This window comes from Heterodontus francisci, chromosome 44 (assembly GCF_036365525.1).
Source record: "Heterodontus francisci isolate sHetFra1 chromosome 44, sHetFra1.hap1, whole genome shotgun sequence".
In the NCBI taxonomy this organism is placed as follows: domain Eukaryota; kingdom Metazoa; phylum Chordata; class Chondrichthyes; order Heterodontiformes; family Heterodontidae; genus Heterodontus; species Heterodontus francisci.
Genome location: NC_090414.1, coordinates 9,503,944 through 9,530,143, shown reverse-complemented (window position 1 = coordinate 9,530,143; position 26,200 = coordinate 9,503,944).

Sequence of the window (26,200 nt, the reverse complement as noted above, 5' to 3'; positions counted from 1 at the left end):
TGGATGTTGCAGGTTCCGGGATGTAAATGTTTCAGTAAGAACAGAGAAGATGGTAAAAGAAGGGGGGGGGGGGGTGTGGCATTGTTAATCAAGGAGAGTATTACAGCGAAAGAAAGGACGTTTGAGGACTCGTCTACTGAGGTAGTATGGGCCGAGGTTAGAAACAGGAGAGGTGAGGTCACCCTGTTGGGAGTCTTTTATAGACCTCCAAATAGTTCCAGAGATGTAGAGGAAAGGATAGCGAAGATGAATATCGACAGGGGCGAGAGTAACAGGGTAGTTGTTATGGGGGACTTTAACTTTCCAAATATCGACTGGAAATACTATAGTTCGAGTACTTTAGATGGGTCAGTTTTTGTCCAGTGTGTGCAGGAGGGTTTTCTGACACAGTATGTAGACAGGCCAACCAGGGGCGATGCCACATTGGATTTGGTACTGGGTAATGAACCCGGCCAGGTGTTAGATTTAGATGTAGGTGAGCACTTTGGTGGTAGTGATCACAATTCGGTTAGGTTTACATAGCGATGGGCAGGGACAGGTATATACCGCAGGGTAAAAATTACAGCTGGGGGAAAGGAAATTATGATGCGATTAGGCAAGATTTAGGATGCGTAGGATGGGGAAGGAAACTGCAGGGGATTTGAACAATTGAAATGTGGAGCTTATTCAAGGAGCAGCTACTGCGTGTCCTTGATAAGTATGTACCTGCGAGGCAGGGAGGAAGTTGTCGAGCGAGGGAGCCGTGGTTTATGAAAGAAGTTGAAGCGCTTGTCAAGAGGAAGAGGAAGGCTTATGTTAGGATGAGACGTGAAGGCTCAGTTAGGGCGCTTGAGAGTTACAAGCTAGCCAGGAAGGATCTAAAGGGAGAGCTAAGAAGAGCAAGGCGAGGTCAAGAGAAGTCAATGGCGGATAGGATCAGGGAAAACCCTAAGGCTTTCTATAGGTATATCAGGAATAAAAGAATGACTAGAGTTAGATTAGGGCCAATCAAGGATAGTAGTGGGAAGTTGTGTGTGGAATCAGAGGAGGTAGGGGAAGTGTTAAATGAATATTTTGCGTCAGTATTTACAGTAGAGAAAGAAAATGTTGTCGAGGAGAATACTGAGATTCAGACTACTAGGCTAGATGGGATTGAGGTTCACCAGGAGGAGGTGTTATCAATTTTGGAAAGTGTGAAAGTAGGTAAGTCCCCTGGGCCAGATGAGATTTATCCTAGGATTCTCTGGGAAGCTAGGGAGGAGATTGCAGAGCCTTTGTCCTTGATCTTTATGTCATCATTGTCGACAGGAATAGTGCCGGAAGACTGGAGGATAGCAAATGTTGTCCCCTTGTTCAAGAAGGGGAGTAGAGACAGCCCTGGCAATTATAGACCTGTGAGCCTTACTTAGGTTGTGGGTAAAATGTTGGAAAAGGTTATAAGAGACAGGATTGATAATCATCTTGAAAAGAATAAGTTCATTATCGATAGTCAGCACGGTTTTGTGACGGGTAGGTCGTGCCTCACAAACCTTATTGAGTTTTTCGAGAAGGTGACCAAACAGGTGGATGAGGGTAAAGCAGTGGATGTGGTGTATATGGATTTCAGTAAGGCGTTTGATAAGGTTCTCCATGGTAGGCTATTGCGGAAAATACGGAAGTATGGAGTAGATGGTGATTTAGAGCTTTGGATCAGAAATTGGCAAGCTGAAAGAAGACAGAGGGTTGTGGTTGATGGCAAATGTTCATCCTGGAGTTTAGTTACTAGTGGTGTACCGCAAGGATCTGTTTTGGGGCCACTGCTGTTTGTCATTTTTATAAATGACCTGGAAGAGGTTGTAGAAGGGTGGGTTAGTAAATTTGCGGATGACACTAAGGTCGGTGGAGTTGTGGATAGTGCCCAAGGATGTTGTAGGGTTCAGAGGGACATAGATAGGCTGCAGAGCTGGGCTGAGAGATGGAAAATGGAGTTTAATGCGGAAAAGTGTGAGGTGATTCACTTTGGAAGGAGTAACAGGAATGCAGAGTACTGGGCTAATGGGAAGATTCTTGGTAGTGTAGATGAACAGAGAGATCTTGGTGTCCAGTTGCATAAACCCCTGTAGTTTGCTACCCAGGTTAATAGGACTGTTAAGAAGGCATATGGTGTGTTAGCTTTTATTAGTAGGGGGATCGAGTTTCGGAGCCACGTGGTCATGCTGCAGCTGTACAAAACTCTGGTGAGACAACACCTGGAGTATTGCGTGCAGTTCTGGTCACCGCATTATAGGAAGGATGTGGAAGCTATGGAAAGGGTGCAGAGGATATTTACTAGGATGTTGCCTGGTATGGAGGGAAGGTCTTACGAGGAAAGGCTGAGGGACTTGAGGTTGTTTTCGTTGGAGAGAAGGAGGAGGAGAGGTGACTTAATAGAGACATATAAGATAATCAGAGGGTTAGATATGGTGGATAGTGAGAGTCTTTTTCCTCGGATGGTGATGGCAAACACGAGGGGACATAGCTTTACGTTGAGTGGTGATAGATATAGGACAGATGTCAGAGGTAGTTTCTTTACTCAGAGAGTTTTAGGGGCGTGGAATGCCCTGCCTGCAACAGTAGTAGACTCGCCAACTTTAAGGGCATTTAAGTGGTCATTGGATAGACATATGGATGAAAATGGAATAGTGTAGGTCAGATGGTTTCACAGGTCAGCGCAACATCGAGGGCCGAAGGGCCTGTACTGCGCTGTCATGTTCTAATTCTAAAAAAAAAAAGGCTCCGGACAATAATTGGATTTGGCCATATCTAGTCTGGGGTGCATGGAGATAAGGAAGCCGAGCATCAGAGGCTGCTCTTCAAAAGGCTCACTTTCTTCACTTATTAAGCTGTTATCACTGGGAAGCGTTTCACTATTCAGAAGCATAACATCTCAGCCAAAACTCTGGACAAATACCCAGTATTTCACTCATAGGCTATCTTGCACTTAATATGCTCTGTCTTATAGCTCTGATTGCACAGAATGTGGTTGAATCCAATTTATCCCCTTCTACTAGTAGCAGGGCTACTGTAAAAGACACTTTACATCCAAATCAACCCCATGGTTATTGTTGCTGAGACTGTTCATTCACATAAACACCAGGGCAATTGTTGCTGAGACTATTCATCCACATCAACACCAGGTCTATTGTTCCTGAGACTCTTAATCCGCATGAACACCAGGGCTATTTTTCCTGAGAATGTTTATCCACAACAACGCCTGGAATCATAAAATTAAAAAAAATCAAATCGTGTTTTGAAGAAATTCATAAGGGATATAACTTTATTATGTTTTCTTTCTCCTCTAATGACTATATATTATTACACACAACTAAAAACGGTTAATTAAGTCAGTTTGTTCAGTGGACCATAAGTAATATTCCTGCTCACATTCCCTAGATGTCTCCCCCATGGAGTTTGATCTGTGTTGATAATAAGAGCTCCTCTGAAGAAGTCACAGCATTGCTGTTTCACACAAGAAATGGAATATCCTGTAATTTACCAGATAGAGCTCATTTACTATCCGATTCTCGCAGCTGTCAGTATTCCTGGTAAGACAGTGAAATAAGACTATGAAAGTTGAATATCAATGTCGACTATTCACGTTATATATTTCCTGTTTGATGGCGTCAGTTAAGGGCCAAGTGATCGTCATGTTTTCTTAATGTGATTTCTGGACTAATGCATCTTGATCTTTTTTTTACTGCAGAAAGCGTTTAAACAACAGTTCCCTTTAATGTATACAATAGAAACTCTTCCCTGAAGTCTGCACGGACTTCGGATCAGAAATATATGCACAATTTTAAATGTACTGATGTCATTAAGTTGTAACTTGGGTAAATTAGGAGTTATTGTATTCTAACGTTATTTCATGTTGAATATGGAGTTACTGCAGAAGTTTCTCTTGCTTGAATAGTTTTGAATTCAGCTTCGCTTTTGTTTCTGAATATAGGTGGAAGTAATTGGCACTGATCCACTCCTTCAAATTATTCCACTGTGAGCTTTGCCAGTACAGCTCAAAAAGAGGGCGAGAGTGCATTATCCACGTTGTACAGGGCATAATAAAGCAGGGCGAGAGTGAGTGCTCAGTATGTACAGAAAATAACCAAAAGGGCAAGAGTGAACGCTCCATGTCTCACAAACTATAAGCAATAGCGCGGGGTGGGTGGGGGGGTGTTGGAGGGGGGGGGGTGAAATGCACTGTTTCCATGCATTGCGGATTATAACATAACAGAGTGAGAGTGCACTCTCCATGTTGTTCAGACCATAACCCAACAGGCTGGAGTCCCCTCTCCATGTTGTGCAGATTATAAGCCAACAGGATGACAGTGCGCTTCCGATGTTGTATAGTCCATAACCCAACAGGGCGATGGAGCACTGTCCATGTTGTATAGACTAAAATCCAACAGATCGAGATTGCCATCTCCATGTTGAAGAGACTATCCCATCACAGGGTGACAATGCGCTCTCCTAATTGCACAGACCATAACCTATTAGGGTGAGAGTGAGCTTTGCGTTTGTATAGACTACAATTCCATAAGCGAGAGTGCCCTCTCCACGTTGTGCAGACTATAACCCAACAGGGGAATAAGGCACTCTACATGTTGTACAGACTAGAACCAAACAGAGCGAGAGTATTCTCTCGATGTTGTCTAGGCTATAACTCAGCACTCGAGAGTGCACTCTCCAAGTTACATCGACAATAGCACAACATTGCGGGAGTGCCCTCTCAATGTTGTACAGACAATGATCCAAAAGGATGAGAGTGTGCTTTTCATTTGTATAGAGTATAACCCGAAAGGGTGAGAGTGCACTCTGGATATTGTGCAGATTATAACCCCACATGTCGAGAGTGCGCTCTCCATGTTGTACAGACCATAACCCAACAGGGTGACAGTGTGCTCTCCGTGTTGAACAGACTCTCACCCGACATGGCGTGGGTGCACTCTCCATATTGTGCAGACTATATCCCAACAGGGTGAGATTGCGCACCCCATGTTGTGTAGACTATTACCCAACATGGTGAGAGCACAGTCTCCATGTTGTATAGATTTTCACCAACAGTGTGAGAGTGCGCTCTCCATGGTGCACAGACTTTTGCTCAAAAGGTGAGACTACGCTCTCCATATTGTGCAGGCCGTATATCAACAGGGCAAGAGCGCACTCCCCATGTTGTCCTGACTATAACCGAACAGAGCAACAGCGCCCTCTCCATGTTGTACAGACTATAACCCAACAGGGTGAAAGAGTTCTCCATGTATATAGAATATATACCAACAGGCGAGAGATTATTCTCCATGTTGCACAGACTATTATTGAACAGAGCGAGCGTGCGCTCTCCATGTTGCTCAGATTCGAGCCTAACAGAGCGTGAGTGCACTCTCCATGTTTTACAGAGTACAACCGAACAGATTGAGACTGCGCTCTTGATGTTGTACAGATTATAACCCAAGAGGGCGAGAGTGCAGTCTCCATTTTGTACTGACCATAACCCAACAAAGTGAGAGTGCACTCTCTGTGTTGTACAGACTATAACACAACAGGGCGAGCGTGCATTCTCCATGTTTTACAGATTAAAACCGAACAGAACGAGACTGCGCTCTCGATGTTGTACAGACAAAAACCCAAAAGGGCGAGACGGCTGTCTCCATGCTGTACAGACCTTAACGCAACAGGGAAAGACTGTGTCTGTATTATTGTACTGACTATAACCCAACAGGGTGTGAGTGCCGTTCTCCATGTTGTACAAACTATCGCCCAGGAGAGCGAGAGTACAGTCTCCATGTTGTACTGACCATACTCTAACAGGGTGAGAGTGCACTCTACATATTTTACAGGCGAGAACCGAACAGAGCGAGAGTACACTCTCGATGTTGTACAGACCATAACCCAAAAGGACGAATGTGCACTCTTCATATTGTACATACAATAACAAAACAGGCTGACAATGTGCCCTCCACGTTTCACAGACCATAACACAACAGGGTTGGAGTGCGCTCCGCAAGTTGTACAGACCATAACCCAATAGGTTGAAAGTGAGCTCTCCGTTTCTATACACTGAAACCCAACAAGCGAGAGTGCCCTCTCCATGTTGTACAGACCATAACTGAACAGAACGAGAGTGTACTCACCATGTTGTACAGACGATAATCCATCCAGGTGAGAGCGCATCCTTCACGTTGAACAGACCATCAACCCAAAGGGCGATTGTGCACTCTCCAAGTTGTACAGAGTACAATGGAACAGAGCGAGAGTGCACTCTCCATATTATACTGACTATAACCCAACAGGTTGAGTGTGCACGTTCCATGCTGCACAGACTAGAAACGAACTGAGCAAGAGTGCTCCCTCGATATAGTACAGGCCATAACCCATGCTCTCTCCATGTTGGACAGACTATAACCAAACAGGGTGGCCGTGCGCACTCTATGTTGTACAGATCATAACCCAACAGGGCGATAGAGCACTCTCCATGTTGCATAGACTAAAATCCAACAGGTCGAGGTTCCAATCTCCATTTTGTATAGCCTATCACCCCACAGGGTACCAGTGCACGCTCCACATTGAACAGACCATAACCCAAAAGTGTAAGAGTATGCTCCCATATTGTACACACATTAACCCAACAGGGTGAGAGTGTGCTCTCTATATTTTACAGTCTATAATCCAACAGGGTGATCGTACACTCTTCATGTTGTACAGATGATGACCCAAAAGGGTGATCGTACACTCTCCATGTTGTACAGGGTAGAACAGAGCAGGGCGAGAGAGCACTCTCCATGTTGTGCAGACTCACCCAAGAGGTAGACATTGAAAACTCCATGTTGCACAGACCATAACACAGCACAGCAAGAGTGAGCTCTCCATGTGGTACTGACTATAAACCAACAGGGCTAAAATGTTTTCTCCATGTTGCACAGGCCATAACACAATACAGCGAGAGTGAGCTCTCCTTGCGGTACAGACTGTCGCCCAACAGAGTGAGAGTGAGCATCCCGTTTGTAAAGCCAATAACCCAAGAGATGAGAGAGCACTCTCCATACTGCACAGAACAGAGCGACAGTGCGCTCTCCATGCTGTACAGCCTAAAATCCAACACGGTGAGAGTGCACTCTCCATGTTGTCTAGTTTATAATCCAACAGGGCAATGGCGAACTCTCCATATTGTGAAAATTATAACCCAGCAGGGGAGCAGTGCACTCTCCATGTTGTACAGACTAGAACTGAACAGAGCGTGAGTCCACGCTCCATGTTCTACAGACTATATCCCAACAGGAAGCGAATGCAATCTCCATATTGTGCAGGTTTTAACCCAACAGGGCGACAGTGCACTCTGCACGTTGTACAGACTATGACCGAACAGGGTGATAGTGAGCTCTTCATTTGTATCGACGACAAGCCAACAGGCGAGGGTGTCCTCTCTATATTGTACAGACTATGACACAACAAGGCGAAAGTGCTCGGTCCACATTGTACAGACCATGACACAACACAGGGAGACTGAGCTCTCCATATGGCAGAAAGGACACACAACAGATTCAGACTGAGCTTCCCGTTTGTATAGACTATAACCCAACAGGCGAGAAAGCAATCTCCAGGTTGCAGAGACTATATCCAAACAGAGCGAGACTACGCTCTTCATGTTGCACAGTGTAGAACCGAACTGAGAGAGGGTGCTCTCTTGATGTTGCACAGATCATAACCCAACAGGGCAAGAGAGCGCTCCCCATATTGTGCAGACTTTCTAACAACAGGTCGAGAGTGCACTTTCCATATTGAACAGACCATAACCCAACACAGCGAGAGTGACCTCTCTATGTTATGCAGACAATAACCAAACAGAGCGAGAGAGCACTTTCCATGTTGTGCAGACTATAGTCCAACAGGACGAGAGTGCACTCTCCATGTTCCACAGACCATGACACAAGACAGCGAGAGTGAGCTCTGCATGTGGTACAGACTATAAACCAACGGTCGAAAGTCCTCTCTCCATGTTGCACAAACCATGACACAATGCAGCGAAAGTGAGCGCCCCATGTGGTACAGACTATTAGAATTAGAACATGACAGCGCAGTACAGGCCCTTCGGCCCTCGATGTTGCGCCGACCTGTGAAACCATCTGACCTACACTATTCCATTTTCATCCATATGTCTATCCAATGGCCACTTAAATGCCCTTAAAGTTGGCGAGTCTACTACTGTTGCAGGCAGGGCGTTCCACGCCCCTACTACTCTCTGAGTAAAGAAACTACGTCTGACATCTGTCCTATATCTATCACCCCTCAACTTAAAGCTATGTCCCCTCGTGTTTGACATCACCATCCGAGGAAAAAGTCTCTCACTATCCACCCTATCCAACCCTCTGATTATCTTATAAGTCTCTATTAAGTCACCTCTCCTCCTCCTTCTCTCCAACGAAAACAACCTCATGTCCCTCAGCCTTTCCTCGTAAGACCTTCCCTCCATACCAGGCAACATCCTAGTAAATCTCCTCTGCACCCTTTCCAAAGCTTCCACATCCTTCCTATAATGCGGTGACCAGAACTGCACGCAATACTCCAGGTGCGGTCTCACCAGAGTTTTGTACAGCTGCAGCATGACCTCGTGGCACCGAAACTCGATTCCCCTACTAATAAAAGCTAACACACCATATGCCTTCTGCACAGCCCTATTAACCTGGGTAGCAACCTTCAGGGATTTATGCACCTGGACACCAAGATCTCTCTGTTCATCTACACTACCAAGAATCTTCCCATTAGCCCAGAACTCTGCATTCCTGTTACTATTTCCAAAGTGAATCACCTCGCACTTTTCCGCATTAACCTCCATTTGCCATCTCTCAGCCCAGCTCTGCAGCCTATCTATGTCCCTCTGTACCCTACAACAACCTTCGGCACTATCCACAACTCCACCTACCTTAGTGTCATCCGCAAATTTACTAACCCACCCTTCTGCACCCTCTTCCAGGCCATTTATAAAAATGACAAACAGCAGTAGCCCCAAAACAGATCCTTGCGGTACACCACGAGTAACTAAACTCCACGATGAACATTTGCCATCAACCACCACCCTCAGTCTTCTTTCAGTTAGCCAATTTCTGATCCAAAGCTCTAAATCATCTTCAACCCCATACTTCCGTATTTTCTGCAATAGCCTACCGTGGGGAACCTTATCAAACGCCTTACTGAAATCCATATACACCACATCCACTGCTTTACCCTCATCCACCTGTTTGGTCACCTTCTCGAAAAACTCAATAAGGTTTGTGAGGCACGACCTACCCGTCACAAAACCGTGCTGACTATCGCTAATGAACTTATTCTTTTCAAGATGATTATAAATCCTGTCTCTTATAACCTTTTCCAACATTTTGCCCACAACTACAGTAAGGCTCACAGGTCTATAATTACCAGGGCTGTCTCTACTCCCCTTCTTGAACAAGGGGACAACATTTGCTATCCTCCAGTCTTCTGGCACTACTCCTGTCGACAATGACGACATAAAGATCAAGGACAAAGGCTCTGCAATCTCCTCCCTGGCTTCCCAGAGAATCCTAGGATGAATCCCATCAGGCCCAGGGGACTTATCCATTTTCACACTTTCCAAAATTGATAACACCTCCTCCTTGTGAACCTCAATCCAATCTAGCCTCGTAGCCTGAATCTCAGTATTCTCCTCGACAACATTTTCTTTCTCTACTGTAAATACTGACGCAAAATATTCATTTAACACTTCCCCTACCTCCTCTGATTCCACACGCAACTTCCCACTACTATCCTTGATTGGCCCTAATCTAACTCTAGTCATTCTTTTATTCCTGATATACCTATATAAAGCCTTAGGGTTTCCCTGATTCTATCCGCCAATGACTTTCCGTGTCCTCTCCTTGCTCTTCTTAGCTCTCCCTTTAGATCCTTTCTGGCTAGCTTGTAACTCTCAAGCGCCCTAACTGAGCCTTCACGTCTCATCCTAACATAAGCCTTCTTCTTCCTCTTGACAAGCGCTTCAACTTCTTTCATAAACCACGGCTCCCTCGCTCGACAACTTCCTCCCTGCCTGACAGGTACATACTTATCAAGGACACGCAGTAGCTGCTCCTTGAATAAGCTCCACATTTCGATTGTTCCCATCCCCTGCAGTTTCCTTCCCCATCCTACGCATCCTAAATCTTGCCTAATCGCGTCATAATTTCCTTTCCTCCAGCTATAATTTTTGCCTGCGGTATATACCTGTCCCTGCCCATCGCTAAGGTAAACCTAACCGAATTGTGGTCACTATCACCAAAGTGCTCACCTACATCTTAATCTAACACCTGGCCGGGTTCATTACCCAGTACCAAATCCAATGTGGCATCGCCCCTGGTTGGCCTGTCTACATTCTGTGTCAGAAAACCCTCCTGCACACACTGGACAAAAACTGACCCATCTAAAGTACTCGAACTATAGTATTTCCAGTCGATATTTGGAAAGTTAAATTCCCCCGTAACAACTACCCTGTTACTCTCGCCCCTGTCGAAAATCATCTTTGCTATCCTTTCCTCTACATCTCTGGAACGATTTGGAGGTCTACAAAAGACTCCCAACAGGGTGACCTCACCTCTCCTGTTTCTAACCTCTGTCCATACTACCTCAGTAGACGAGTCCTCAAATGTCCTTTCTGTCGCTGTAATACTCTCCTTGATTAATAATGCCACACCCCCACCTCTTTTACCATCTTCTTTGTTCTTACTGAAACATCTAAATCCCGGAACCTGCAACATCCATTCCTGCCCCTGCTCTACCTATGTCTCCGAAATGGCCACTACATCGAGATCCCAGGTACTAACCCATGCTGCAAGCTCACCCACCTTATTCCGGATGCTCCTGGCGTTGAAGAAGACACACTTTAAACCAGGTTCTTGCTTGCCAGTGCCCTCTTGCGTCCTTGTAACCTTATCCCTGACCTCACTACTCTAAACATCCTGAACACTGGCGCTACAATTTAGGTTCCCATTCCCCTGCTGAATTAGTTTAAACCCCCCCGAAGAGCACTAGCAAATCTACCCCCCAGGATATTCGTACCCTATAGCCCAACACAGTGAGAGTGAGCTCCCAGTTTGTGTATTATGGAACCCAAGATTCGAGAGAGCAATCTCCATATTGCACAGAACAGAGCGAGAGTGCTCTGCCCGTGTTGTACAGACTATAATCCAACAGGGTGAAAGTGCACTCTCATTGTTGTACAGATCATAACCCAACAGGTTGAGAGTGCCATATCCATTTTTTATAGACCATAACCCAACAGCTTGAGAGCACGCTTTCCTTATTGTATAGATTATAACCCATCAGGGTGACAGTACGGTCTCCATATGTATCGACCATAACGCAACAGGCTAGAGGCCACTCTCCATGTTGTACAGACCATACCACAACAGTTCGGGAGTGCCCTCTCCATGGTGTAAAGACGATATCCCAACAGTGTGAGATTGCACTCTTCATTTTTATAGCCTATAGCCCAACAGGCGAGGTTCTGCTCTCTATTTTGGACAGACTATAACCCAACTGTGTGACAGTGTATTCTCCATGTTGTACAGACTATTACCCAACAAGGTGGGAATGCACTTTCCATGTTATCTCGACTCTAACCCAACAGTGCTGCTGTGCCCTCTCCATGTTGTACAGACCATGACCGAACAGGGTGCGAGTGCGCTCTTCATGTTGAACAGCCCATTACCCAACAGGACGGAGCTGATCATCTGTTTCTTGATTTTGGAGACACTGATGATTGCAATACCACAATCTTCTGTTCATTTTTTTTTACTCAGCATCTTTTTCTCTACCTGAGGTCAAGAACAAGTTTTCATGTTATCTTAACCGTGCCTTCTTTTGCCACAGTTTTCCCTTCCATCAATCAACAATTCTTTAAATTGATAATTGTATTTAATTCGGAACTTGAAAACTCATTTTTCCATACTGTCTTCTTCGACTTTTAATGCTTCTTTAAACATGTTTAGGGACAGTGTTGTGGTAAATTTTACGTTGTCTTTTTTTTTTACAGTTAACTTGGTGGCGATTGTGATTTTAGCTCGAGGCAAGTGTGGTCTATCCAAATGTATCACTTGCTATCTGGTGGCCATGTCAGCGGCGGATCTGATGGTGGTTACCATCGATGTAATATTACACCGGATTAATAACATGTACTTTCCCATTAGCTTCCTGTTTATATCTCCTGTGTGCGCGGTAAACCTTATCGCATACACTATAGCTGTCGATTGTTCTGTCTGGTTTACTGCCGCCTTCACTTTTGATCGCTTTGTAACAATTGGCTGTCATATGCTACAAGCAAAATATAACACTAAGAAAACAGCGACAGTTGTTATCGCCACCGTGTTTGTGGTGAGCTGTCTCAGGAGGTTTCCCTTCTACTATTCAGGTGAACCTCTCTTCATAATTGATAACGTGCCTTGGTATTGTGTTCCTACAGCTGATTTTCTCACCTCCCCCTTGTGGAGGGCATATATGCTTATCAACAGCATCCTAACCCCTCTACTGCCATTTGTTTTAATTCTGGTATTCAATGCTCTGACCGTCCGACACATTCTAGTTGCAAATAGAATCCGTAGGGGATTCCGGAGCAACACTGAGAATCAAAATGATCCAGAGGTGAAGAATCGGAGGAAATCCATGATTTTGCTTTTCACTATTTCTGCCAATTTCATACTATTGTGGATGACGTATGTTGTCTATTCGATAAAGTGGCCAGTGATAAATTTTAATTACAACGACAAATATTACAGTAACCCCATATATATTGCCCAACAATTTGGGTTTATGCTGCAGCTTCTCAGTTCGTGCACAAATACTTGTATCTATGGACTGACACAAAGGAAATTCAGAGAGGAGCTGAAGAATGGGGTGAAATATTTGTTTACACTGAATGGGAAATAAGTTGCTTGATATTCCTGAAATCTTGGTGTGCAGGTGAAGGGCAATGAGAAGACTGATTATCTTTACCATGATTTTGGATAGTGATGTATAATTACCAGACTATTAAAGATGAATTTTAATCTAGGTAAATGAAATGATATAAGATGAAATATCCCAATGTCAATTTAAGTTCTGTATTTGTGACGATACAGCAAACATACACCCTCAAAAAAACATCAAATTAATTCCTCATAAAGGAGCAGTAACACTGACTCACATATTCCATAAGCTTAGAACAACCTCAAGAAAGAATGTTCTGACAATCATTGCAAATTATCATTGGACCAATGCATGATGACTATATATTTTTTCAAGAACATTCTCACATGATTAGAAAAGGTAAAAATTCAGACTAAAATTCTGCAAAAAGAGGCAAAAATACATTCAAATATGAGAGAAGCATCTCGGGCTGGAGTTTGTGCAGCAGGCGGGGCCGCCGGCACCGGCGTGAAAGGTCAGGGGGAAGCTCACCTTGGCCTTTTTATGCCTCCCTAGAGTGATCCTTTTTCATGAAAGTTTCACGAGCCTGGATCTCCGTCCGTTTAAAGACGTGGATCCCACCTGCATGAGTTGCTGGCCTATCATAGGGTAGGCAGCTGAGCAGTATTTGCAGTGCCACCAGTAGCAGTGCCCAATGCCAGCACTACAGAGGCCTTGGACCCCAGACCAGAGTTAAGTGAGGCGGTGCTCCCGGAGTCTCTCCAGAAGGCCTCACTGAGGAGCGGTGAGCGGGTACTCTAGCAGACCAGGTGGAGGGATGTCCCAGGGTGGGAAGTAATTCTGTGCAGGGGTCCTCGTTGGCCACCGATGTCCACGTAAGATCAACATCCTGTAAACGAGCAGGGAGGGTGCCTCATTTTACAAGGCGCCCTTCCCACATGATGGAGGCACCATAACACTGGTAAGATCCCACCGGCGGCGAGATGAGGTCCTTAACTGGCCGTTAATAGGTCACTTAACTGCTTCAATTGGCCTCAGGGCAAAAAGGCCACTGTTGGCCTATCGTGCCTGGTAAAATCACTGGTGATGGAGCGGCGATGGGCCCTCCGCCCTCCACCACCTGTCGCAATTCTCTGTGACTCCCACCTCCAGTAGCTCCTCAGGGAAGCCCATACAATCCAGCCCCTAGCCTTTCCAGTATGGTTACTCTCCTTCAACCATAGTATGTTCTGTTCTGGCCTCGTGTTTGCTGTCACAAATCAATGGGATCTGCATATCTGCTCCATAACTCTTCCGTGCTGGGCCACATGAAGCGGGATTCACTGTTCTCTATTTAACCAACAAACCAACCCTTTCTGTCTGGAATCAACTGCTTTCACCAATCTGTGTCCTATCTCCCCTTAATATCTATGCAAACTTGTCTAGTCTATGAAAGCCACCTTCTGCAGCTCGAGCTTAATTCCATTCGAATAATAACCGCTTCTGTTCCTGGTCCCAAGGTTTGTTAATCGTTGACGTGTCCCTCTTCTCACCTTCTTCCCCATCCCTTCAAAACCACTATTGTCACCCCCTCCTCAAAAGTCCAGGCAGAATCCCTCTGTTCTTAAATACCCCTACAATCCCATCTCATACATACCTTTCCTCTCAAAATCCCTTAACTATGTTGTTACCTCCCAAATCCATGCACATCTTTCTGGTGCTATCATATTTTTATCTCTTCAATCAGGGTTCCATCCCTACCACAATACTCAAATGGTGCCAAACAAAATGAAGCATCACACCGTTGGTGACTGTTACTGCGGTGCACAACACCTCCACTAGATCACCTCAGTCTCTGCCAACCTTTGACATGGTTGACCACGCAATTTGCCTTCAAGACCTCTGATCCGGTCGCCAGATAACTGGTACTATCCTCGTGTAGTTCTATTCTTACCTGCTGTCCAATAGTAGCCTGAAATTCTACCTTGGATCCTCCAATGATCTACTTTAGCCTTCCAAATGTTCTTTCCCATCTCCATGGTGCCCGTTGAAGATAGTATCAGAACACATAGGGTCAGCTTCCACGTGTACACTGACAACACCTATTTCAACCTCTCCATTACCGCACTCAACCCTTACACTGCCACCGGGTTTCGGATTGTTTGAATGAAGTGCGGTATTTATGATTCACAATTTCCTCCAGGCAAACATTTGGAGGACAGGAGCCACCATCTTCGGGTCCACAGCACAAACTCTGTACCTTCCACTCTCTCGTACTGCTCCATGGACTTTGTCTCAACTGGAGCCATAATGTTTTCAATCTTGGCTTCCAACGATGAGCATCAGAAACTCACATTCTCTCATCACAAAGACCACCTACTTCCATAACGTCAATGACTTCAATTCACTCTGCAGTCCATGTGTGTTGAAACTCTGACCCATGCTCTTGCCACCTCGAGACTCACTTTATCCAATGTCCCCTGGTTGACATCCCATTTACAAGATTAACAAACCTCAGTTCTGCTAAAACTCCACTGCTCACATCCTATTCCATCCAAGCTCCTCTGATCCAACAAGCATATTTTTGTTGAACATCATTGGGTCCGATGCCTCCAAAACCTCGAATCTAGGGTTCTGATCATTGCAGATACTTCCCTATGATAATATTATTCTATGTCAATAACATTTTCTAGTCTGACTAAAACCCTTCCTCCACTCACAACTCTCTTTTGCTGTAACAAGCATGTTAATGTTCCATCCTTTTGCCCTACCATTCGTGGTGATGCCTTCAATCGTCAAGGCTCTATGTCGGGACTATTTGACGATTAGATCTGAAGGCTTAATCTGTATTTGTGCTGCTGGTGCATCTATCTAATTATGAAGACTTCAAACATTCAAAGAAAGAGCCTTTAATTTTATGGTTTTACTATTAATCTTTGCATGACACTTATTCTCTGATGAACTATTACCAATTAACTTTCTGCCCCTCCTGTCGCACTCTGCGGTCTGTAGACAAATCTATACACTGCTCCGTTGCCTCGACTTTTCTCTTTAAATTTCTAAATCTCCCTCCTACTGAATCCTTCCCCACCCTTTTGCTTCAAAGCCCTTCCCAGAGCCCTAGTTGAATGATTCACCAGGACACCGATCCCAGCCTCGTTTATCTGGAGCCCATACCAATGGAACAGATCCCTCTTTGCCCATTTATGGGGCCAAAGCCCCATAAATCGAAGCCTCACCTTTCCACACCACTTGTTCCGATACACATTTACTTCTCTAATCTTCTTGACCCTGTGCCAATTGGTGCGTCGTGCAGATGACAATGTAATCAGAGATTATTATCTATGAGGTTCTGCATTTTAATTTGAGCACTAACTCCTCAAACTCTCTCAGCAGATTATTATTCCTCTTTCTATATATGTTATTTGTTTCCGTGTGATAAATGACAAATAAATCCTCCACCTCCCCCTCCCCTCCCCACCTCCCCCAGTCCCAGTTCATCTCCAGCCGCAAGGAGGTGTCTTTCGCCCTGGCATTGGGGAAGGCACGCAACCTTCGAAACTCAAGGTCATGGCAGCAGGTAAAATAATCCATCCCCTGACTATACTGTTTCGAAAAGTACCACCTTCTGTTTCACTGATCCACTTGAATGGCTTCCTGCACGACGGTGCTATGATCAGTTTGTCCATCCACACTGCAGTCGTTGTTCTCATCTGCACAGATAGCAAGTGCCTCATGCCTGTTGGTCAAAGTCAAAGACCAAGGCACCTGCATCATTTAATGCTCGATCTCCAACCCTGTCTGATTCACACTCACATCCTCCGTTCCCTGACCATTGAAAAACTCCGAAGTTCAATTGAGCCGAAGGGACGTGACTGCTTCCTGGAACAACGTGTCCAGGCAACTCCTTCCCTTTCTGAGGGTGCACGGACTCCACTTCAACAACTTGGGAGTAAAGTTACTCGAGCTGCAGGCACTTCCACAGGTTTGCTTGTCCAGCATCACAATGCTCCCCACAAACTCCCACATGTTGCAGTTACGGCACATCATCTGCTCTACCATATCTGTCAAGCCTTATCTATTTAATGTATCAGTTAACTAGTTACAGATTCATTAAAGTCTGTGACAGTTACAGATTTGTCACACCAGCAAGGTTTCTGACAGATAATGGAGGGAAATTTGCCAGTAATGAGTTCAGAGATATGTGCGAAACTATGAACATCATCAGCATGAGTACCACAGCTGAAAGTCCTTTCAGCAATGGACTCTGTGAAAGGAAACAGGTGGGGATCAACCACACTGCAAGATGACAACCACGCTGGCATGGGGAATTCACAAAAAAAATCACTCCAGATAGTGAGAGGCTATAGTCCCTATCACTTAGTGTGTAAGCAAAACCCCAAATTGCATTCGTCTCAGAGCAAACGCCCTCCTGCGTCAGGACATACCACAATTAGTTCTATTTTACTGCATAACTTGAATAATTGAAACTGGAAGAGTACGAGGCATCATTTAAGGCAATCTGAGACAGCTTCAATATGGGGGATTTAGTATCCGATAAAAGAGACAGTCACAGGTAATGAAAAGACCGTGGAAATGTAATAGGTGATGTTGGGAAGACAGTATTTATCAAGCATGTCAATCAAACTGTTAAGCTTCATTCTTCACATTAAAAATAATACCTCAGACTCTGAGCATCAAGTAGAAGCAACCGTGACAACTTGTACAGCAAATGCTCGTGTGCTTTGTGATGCAGGTCCTGAGGAATATTAATCTTACTGTGGCAGGACGGGAAGGTTGGAGTGAAGCAAAATTGGGAAGAGGAAGTTGAAAAGGAGTAAGCAAAATTAGAAGACAGAAAAAGCAAAGGCAAGCATCATATAGGATCAGAATGCAGAATAATGTTAAAAAGTCAAAGTTCACTGCTTTTTATCTGATGGCATGCAACATTTGCAACAAAGTAGATGATTTGAAGACACAAATAGAGGTAAACGGACATGATGTAATTGCAATTTCAGAGGCATGGTTCCAGGGTGACCAAGAGTGAGTTACAGAATCTCAGAGTTAGTACAGTGCAGAAGGAAGCCATTCAGTGCAATGTGTCTGCACCCACTCTGCTCATGAGAATTTCACCCAGTGCCACTCCCCAGCCTTCTTCCTGTAACCCTGCAAATCACTTTCATGTACAAAGTGACTCCTGACAACGCAGAGCATGCGCAGAGCATCACGGGCGTCATCAATGTGAGAAGATTTGCCAACTTTCCAATATGAATGTGCCTGTGAGCACGCTTGAAGTCACCACGCAATGACGTCCTCACCCCTCAATAGTTGTCTCTACTCACAGATCTCCACTCACCCGAAAAAAGTACACCACTCCCTCCCACCATCCTTGCTTGCAATGCCGCTTCAGCCAGATCAATCCGTACCAGACCGCTGCCTTCCTTCGGCCACTCGTTCCCCACAACAGCTCCAACCCCTCCCTCCAGCCGCTCAATCCAGGCCTCGCCACTTCCCTCCTCTCGGCCATTCGCTCCTACATCGCCCGTCACCACTGGCGGCCTGCTTTGCTTCTTCCGGCGGCGCAGAGAACGATTGAACTTGGCCGAGAAGAGTGAAATGGCGCGGCCTGGAGTGAGCGGCTGGAGTTGGGGGGCTGGGAGCAACGGGGAGTGGGCGGACGGAGCGAGTGGCTAAGAAAAGGCGTGGGGGGAGCCAGCGGAAAGATGGCAGGCACAGGAGAGAGCAAGCAAAGATAAACGCAATGGCCGGAGGGAGCGGGGAACTGTCGGGATGGGATGGAGATGGCGATGGCAGACATTGAGAGGATTTTCGGGTTGACATTGTTTTTTGGTGGTAAGTTCAGAAACGCCATCTTTAATCCTGCCAGCTGCCTGAAATGCTGCATAAGGCTGCTCGTATTAGTGCCAGTAGTTCACCACGATTGGTTGCATTGTCAGCAAACGCAGCCTGTCATATATTAGCCTAATTTATTTTTGAATGCCTCAGTTGAACCTGCCTCCGCCACATTCTCAGACAGTGCATTTCCGATCTTAACCAGATGCTGCTGAAAACTGCTTTTCCGCATGTCGATTTTATTTACTTTACCAATTAGTTTTAATCTATGTCCTTGCGTTCTCGATCCTTTCAAGAGTGGGAAAAATTTCTCCCCATCTCCTATACCCAGACCTCATGATTTTGAATCCCTCTATAAAATCTCCTCTCAATCTTCTCTTCTGCAAGGAAAACAGTCGCAACCTCTCTGATCTATCTCAGAACTGAAGTTTCTCATCTCTGGAATCATTCTCATTAATCTATTCTGAACCCTCTCGAATGCGTTTACATCCTTCCTGGAGCAGGGCACGCAAATTGGGCACAATACTCCAGAAGAGGCCGAACTAGTGCCTTATGCAATTTCAACATAGCTTCCTTGATCCTTTATGCTGTGTCCCTATTAATAAAGCCCAGGATACTGTATACTTTATTGACCGTGCTTTCAGCCTGTCCTGCCACCTTCAATGTCTTATGCACATATACACCCAGGTCCCTCTGCTCCTGCACCCCATTTAGAACTGTACTCTTTATTATATTTTGTATCTTCAATTCTTCCCACCAAAATGAATAACTTCGCATTTCTCCGTAATGAAATTCATCTGCCACACGTCTGCCCAGTTCACCTACTTGCCTATGTCCTTTTGAAGTTCTGCACTATCCTGCTCACAATTCTCAATGTTTCCAAGTTTCGTATCATCTGCAAATTTTGAAATTGTGACCTGTGCACCAAGTTCGAGGTCATTAATATACATCATGATAATCAAGGATTCCAACCCTGAGCCCTGTGGAATTCCACTACAAACTTCCCTCCAGCCTGAAAAGCATCCATGAACCACAACTCTTTGTTTTCTGTCACTCAAACAATTTCATATGCTTCTATCGGACCATATATTCCATGAATTACATAATTGTTCACAATTCTGCTGTGTGGCACCATCGAAAATGCCTTTTGGAAGTGCATGGAAAAAACTGTGTTGCTCTTATCAACCCTCTGACTTCCTCAAACATTACAGTAAGTTAGTTAAACACGATTTTTTCCTTCAGAAATTCATGCTGTCTTTCTTTAATTAATCATGTGACTATTGATTTTTTTTCCTGACTTTCTTTCCAGAATTCTCTCCACCACCGAATTTCCACTGACTGGCCTGCAGTTGCTGGGCTTACATTTACAACCTTTCTTGAACAAGGCAGTAACGTTTGTAATTTGTAATTCTGCAATCCTCTGGCACCAACCCCAAGTTTAAGGAAGACTAAAAAAAAATGGCCAGTGCCTCTGCAATCTCCATTCGCAATTCCCTCAGTATCATTGGATGCATCTCATAATATCCCGGTGACTTAATCACTTTAAATAAAGACAGTCTATTTAATACCTCCTCCTCATCAATTTTAAATACTTCTAGTGTTTGAATTACCCCCGCTTTACCATTTCCTGGGTAGAATCTTCTTCCTTGGTAAAGACAGATAAAAGTATTCATTTAATACCTCAGCGCTTCCCTCTGCCTCCATGTGTAAATCGCCTTTCTGGTCTCGAATCACCCACCTTTCCTTTGAACACCATTTTTCTATTTTTATATCTGCAGAAAACTTTCGGATTCCCTTTTATATTCACTACATTGTCTCTTTTCATACTGTCTCTTTTTCATACTGTCTCTTTGCTTCTCGTATTTGTTTTTTTCACTAGCCCTCTGGACCTTCTATATTCAGCCTGGTTCTCAATATTATTTTCTACCTGACGTCTATCATAAGCGCACGTTTTCTTCTTTATCTTAATCTCTATCCCTTTGGGCATCCAAGGAGCTCTGGATTTGTTTACCCTACCTTTCCCCTTTGAGGTAACATAACTTGACTGTGCCCTAAATATCTCATATTTGAAGGTAGCCCATTGTTCATCCAGTATTTCTCCTGACAATCTTTGACTCCAATTTACTTGTTCCAGCTCCAATCTTACACCATTGAAGTTGGCTTTCGTCCACTTAATTATTCGTACTCTAGATTGTTATTTGACATTTTCCATAGAGAGGCTAAACCTTATGATACAGTGGCCACCGTCTCCTAAATGTTCTCCTGCTGACACTTGATCCATTTTGCCCATCTCCTTCCGAAGAATCAGGTTTAATGGTGCTCCTTTTTCGTTGGACTAGCAACATGATGCTGTACAAAATTTTCCTGAACAAACTCCAGGAACTCTTGCCCCTCACTGCTCTTTACACTGTTACTATCTCTGGCTGTTTTTGGATAATTACAATCCCCCATTATAACTGCCCTACAATTCATTGCACCTCTCTGTAATTTCCTTGCAGATGTATTCCTCCACGTCCTTCCCACTAGCTGCTGCCTACACTCAACACCGAGAAATGTAACCGCACTTTTTTTGTTCGTAAGCTCTAACCCAAATTGATTCTGCCCTCAACCCCACTGGGACATCCTTTTGCTCCAGTAGTTAAATGTTATCCTTAATCGATGCCGCCACTCTCCCTTTTTTCACTTCCTATCTTTCCTGAACACTTTGTATCAGGGAATATTTAACATCCAGTCCTGCCCTTTTGGAGCTAGGTCTTTATTATAGCTGCAACATCACATTCCCACATGTCAATCTGCGCCTGTAACTCATAAATCTTATTAACAACACTCCGTGCATTCACATACATGCATATTAACCCTTACGTAGACTGCATTACTTTCTCTCTTACAGTGACCCTACCGAATAACTTACTATCCCCTACTTTAATGCAATGCATCTCTCCCAGAACTCTTTGCAATCTGGTATTCCTCTCTCATATTTCCTCCTGGTCTCTGCACCCATGCCAAGTTATTTTCAGTCCTCCCCAATATAACTAGCATGTTACGCAGCAGGTAGATTTGTCCCATCTCGGTTCAGCTGCAACCCGTCCGAGCTGTACAGGTTCCAGCTTCTCCACAACAGGTCCCAGTGTCCCAGAAAATTAAAGCCCTTCCTCCTTCACCACCTTTCCAGCCACGCATTCATCCGCACTCTCTTCCTATTTCTATACTCACTTGCGTGTGGTTCTGGGAGTAATTCAGAGATTGCTACTTTTGTGGTCCTGCTTCCTAATTTTTACATCACTCACAAAACTCTTTCTGTCGGACCATATTCCTCTTCCTACCTGGTGGTCATCTTCGAAGATTCCGTAGACTCTGGAACAGTTCCTACAGATTGGAGGGTAGCAAATGCAACCTCACTATTTAAAACTGGAGGTAGAGAGAAAACAGGCAATTGTAGACGAGTCAGCCTGACGTCGGTAGTGGACAAAATTCTAGAGTCCATTATCAAAGATTTTATAGCAAAGCACTTGGAGAACAGTGGTAGAATAGGGAAGAGTCAGCATGGATTTAAGAAAGGGAATTCATGCTTGACCAATCTATTAGAATTCTTCGAGGATGCAACTAGTAGAGATGAGCCAGTGGATGTGACTTATTTGGACTTTCAGTAGGCTTTCGACAAAGTCCCACATAAGAGATTAGCATGCAGATTATCGCGCATGGGATTGAGGGTAGCGTATTGTGATGGATAGAAAATTGGTTGGCGGATCTGAAACAAAGCGTAGGGATAAATGGGTCTTTTTTCCCGAACGGCAAGCAGTGACTAGTGGGGTACCACAGGGATCGGTGTGAAGACCCAAGCTATTCACAATATACAATAATGATTTAGAAGAGTGAACTAAATGTAATATCTCCAGATTTGCAAATGCCACACCACTGGGTGGGAGGGTGAGTTGTGAGGACAATGCAGAGAAGCTTCAGGGTGATTTGGAAAAGTTGAGTGAGTGGGCTAATGCATGGAAGATGCAGTGTAATGTGAATGAATGTGAGGTTATCCACTTTGGTAGCAAAAACGGGAAGGCAGATAATTGTACGAAAGGCTATAAACTGAGAGAGGGGAATATGCAGTGAGACCTGAGTGTTCTCGTACACCAGTCACTGAAGGTAAGCATGCAGATGCAACAGGCGTGAAAAAAGCACATGGTATGTCGGCCTTCATAGCGAGAGGATTCGAGTACAGAAGCAGGGATGTCTTGCTGCAATTATACAGGGCCTTGGTGAGGCCACACCTGGAATATTGTGTGCAGTGTTGGTCTCCTTATCTGAGGAAGGATGTTTTTGCTATGGAGGGAGTGCAGCAAAGGTTTACCAGAGTGATTCCTCGGATGGTGGGACTGATGTATGAGGTGAGATTGAGTCAGTTTGGATTATATTCGCTGCAGTTCAGAAGAGTGAGGGGGGATCTTATAGAAACCTAGAAAATTCTAACATAACTTGACAGGGTAGATGCAGGAAGGTTGTCCCCGATGGTGGAGGAGTCCAGAACCAGGGATCATAATCGAGGGATACGGGATAAACCTTTCAGGACAGAGATGAGGAGAAATGTCTTCACCCAGAGAGTGGTGAGCCTTTGGAATTCGCTACCACAGAAAGCGGTTGAGGCCAAAACATTGTTTGTTTTCAAGAAGGAGTTAGATATAGCTCGTGGGTACAAAGTGATCAGAAGGTATGGGGCGAAAGCCTAAATAGGCTACTGAGTTGGATGATCAGCCATGATCATAATGAATGGCGGAGCAGGCTCGAAGGGCCGAATGGCCAACTCCTGCTCCTATTTTCAACGTTTCTATGTTTACCTATATCATTGATACCAATGTGGACCTGGACTGCTGGCTGTTCGACCTCCCCCTCAGGGGGCGTTGCAGCCATTCCGTGACATCATTAACCCTGGCAACAGGGAAGCAACAGACCATCCTGGATTCACAGCTATGGCCATGGAAACGCCTGTCTGATCCCTGACTATCGAATCTCCTTTATTCATCGCTCTTCCAGTCCTCCTTATATTCATCTGTGCACTGAGCCAGCCGTGGTTCCATCGCCATGGTTCTGACTGTACACCCAATGAACTGTATGGTCAGTACTGAATACCGCTTGGAGAGGGCGACGTATTCAGGGGTCTCCCGTACTACCTGCCTGTTTCTTTTTGACTGTCTAGTGGTCACCCATTCCCTCTCTACCTGCATACTCTTAAGCTGCAGGTGGCCATATTGATAAACGTGTTATCCACACAGTTCTCAATCTCACGGATGCACCGCAACCCAGAGCTAAAGCTGCTGCAGTTCATGAAATGTCCTTCATAATATGGTTATCCAGGATAGGAGACGAGCCTAGAGTTCCCACACAGCACAGTATGTGCACTCTCGAGGTTAAAGCAAATATTCATTCCTGTTAGACAGAGAAACCGAACAGGAAAGACGACAAAACTAACGAAAGCAGTTAAAGATTGCATCACATCAAAGTAAGTGGCTAAGAAGGTTGCCAGCAAAAGTGGTAAGCCCAAGGATTGGGAGAAATTTCGAATCCAGAAAATATGGCACAGGAACTGATAAAGAAAGGGAAAAGATAACATAAATGCAAGCTAATGAGAAACGTAAAGGTGAACGTCAAATAGGTATTTTGGTAGGTGAAAAGGAAAAGATTAGCAAGGACCAATGTGGGTCCATTAAAGGCGGAGACAGGGGAATTTATAATGAAGAAAAGGGTCATGGCAGAGAAAATAAGCAATTATTTTATGTCTGTCTTCATGAGGGAAGATGCAGACAACCTCCAAGAAATAACAGTCAATCAAGAGTAAGGGATTCCACTGCCGTACCCCCTTGCAATAATTCCTGAACTCCAGGTATTATGAGGAAAAAAAACACAGGCAACACAGGGTTTTGGTCAACCTTGGATTTGGTCGTTTACAGAACTCTCAACCATCGCGCCCTCCCCCCACCCCCAGCCCGAAGTACAAATCCTACTGTGATTTGACCTGAATTAACAACACCTCACAGTACAAACCCCCATACAAGGTTGACTAAAATTTACAGAAACCCTCACAACACAAAACCCTCAACGACTTGGCTGAAACTTACAATCACCTGCAGCTGGCATTGATTGTTGCAATGGATCTGGAGACGACGCTCTGATCTCGTCCTCTTTTACGATGATTCATAATCACAGGCACATATCCTGTTGCCATTCCAGTGAGTCATCCGGTGCTTATCACCTCTTTACTTTGGTTTATTCCATGCCCCGAACTAGATAGGACTGCACAGACATAGTCAGTTCTTCTGTTGGTAACAGAACAGAAAACAAAGTGATCCCCTCCCCATGGGGAGGGATATCTGGCTCCAAGTTGACTGGGGTGTGAATGTTTAGTTTAGATATACAGCACTGAAACAGGCCCTTCGGCCCACCCAGTCTGTGTCGACCATCAACCACCCATTTATACTAATCCTACACTAATCCCATATCCCTACCACATCCCCACCTGTCCCTATAATTCCCTACCACCTACCTATACTAGGGGCAATTTGTAATGGCCAATTTACCTACCAACCTGCAAGTCTTTGGCATGTGGGAGGAAACCGGAGCACCCAGAAGAAACCCACGCAGACGCAGGGAGAACTTGCAAACTCCACACAGGCAGTACCCAGAATTGAACCCGGGTCGCTGGAGCTGTGAGGCTGCTGTGCTAACCACTGCACCACTGTGCCGTGCTTCTTTCATTCCTGGCAGGAATTCATTGTGCTATGTAATGGCAGTTGACCTGTGGCATTGTCCATGGTAATGATGATCTCAGTCTCTGGATGAGCCAGAATTTCAGTTAACTGACCCTTCTGTGCCTTACAGTTTACCCCTTTATGTCTGAAGAGCTGATCTCTGTGCGTGGTTTTGAGCCATTTTATATTCTTACAGTTCGGGGGTCATGCCCTTCAGTTAAAGTAATTAGAAATGTGCCACACGCTCAGAGCATCACGGAGCTGACACCTTTTTGTGGCCTCGTGAAATAGTACAGTAAATTCATATCAAATTTGGCAACATACTTACATCCATTCAATAAGCTGTTAAGGAAGGGTTTTCAGTGGAATTGGACGGAAGAAGTTGACAAGGCATTTAAATTGTGTAAACGTCAACTCTAGAAGGTAAGATGCCAGTACATTACGATGTGTCCAAAGATGTTAAGCGAGCATGTGATGCCTCTCTATATGGAGTAGGTGCTCTGATCTCTCATGTGTTGGGTAGCTGTGAAGAGACACCGATTGCATTTGCCTCTCACACTCTCAGTGCCAGTGAGTAAAATTTTTCTCATATACAATGTAAAGCATTGTCCTTGATGTTTGGAGTAAGAAGCTTTCATAAGCACTTGTATAGTAATAGTTTCACAATCGTATCTGACCATAAGTCACCGACGAATATTTTGAATCCAAAATTTCCAGTACCCTCTTTAGTT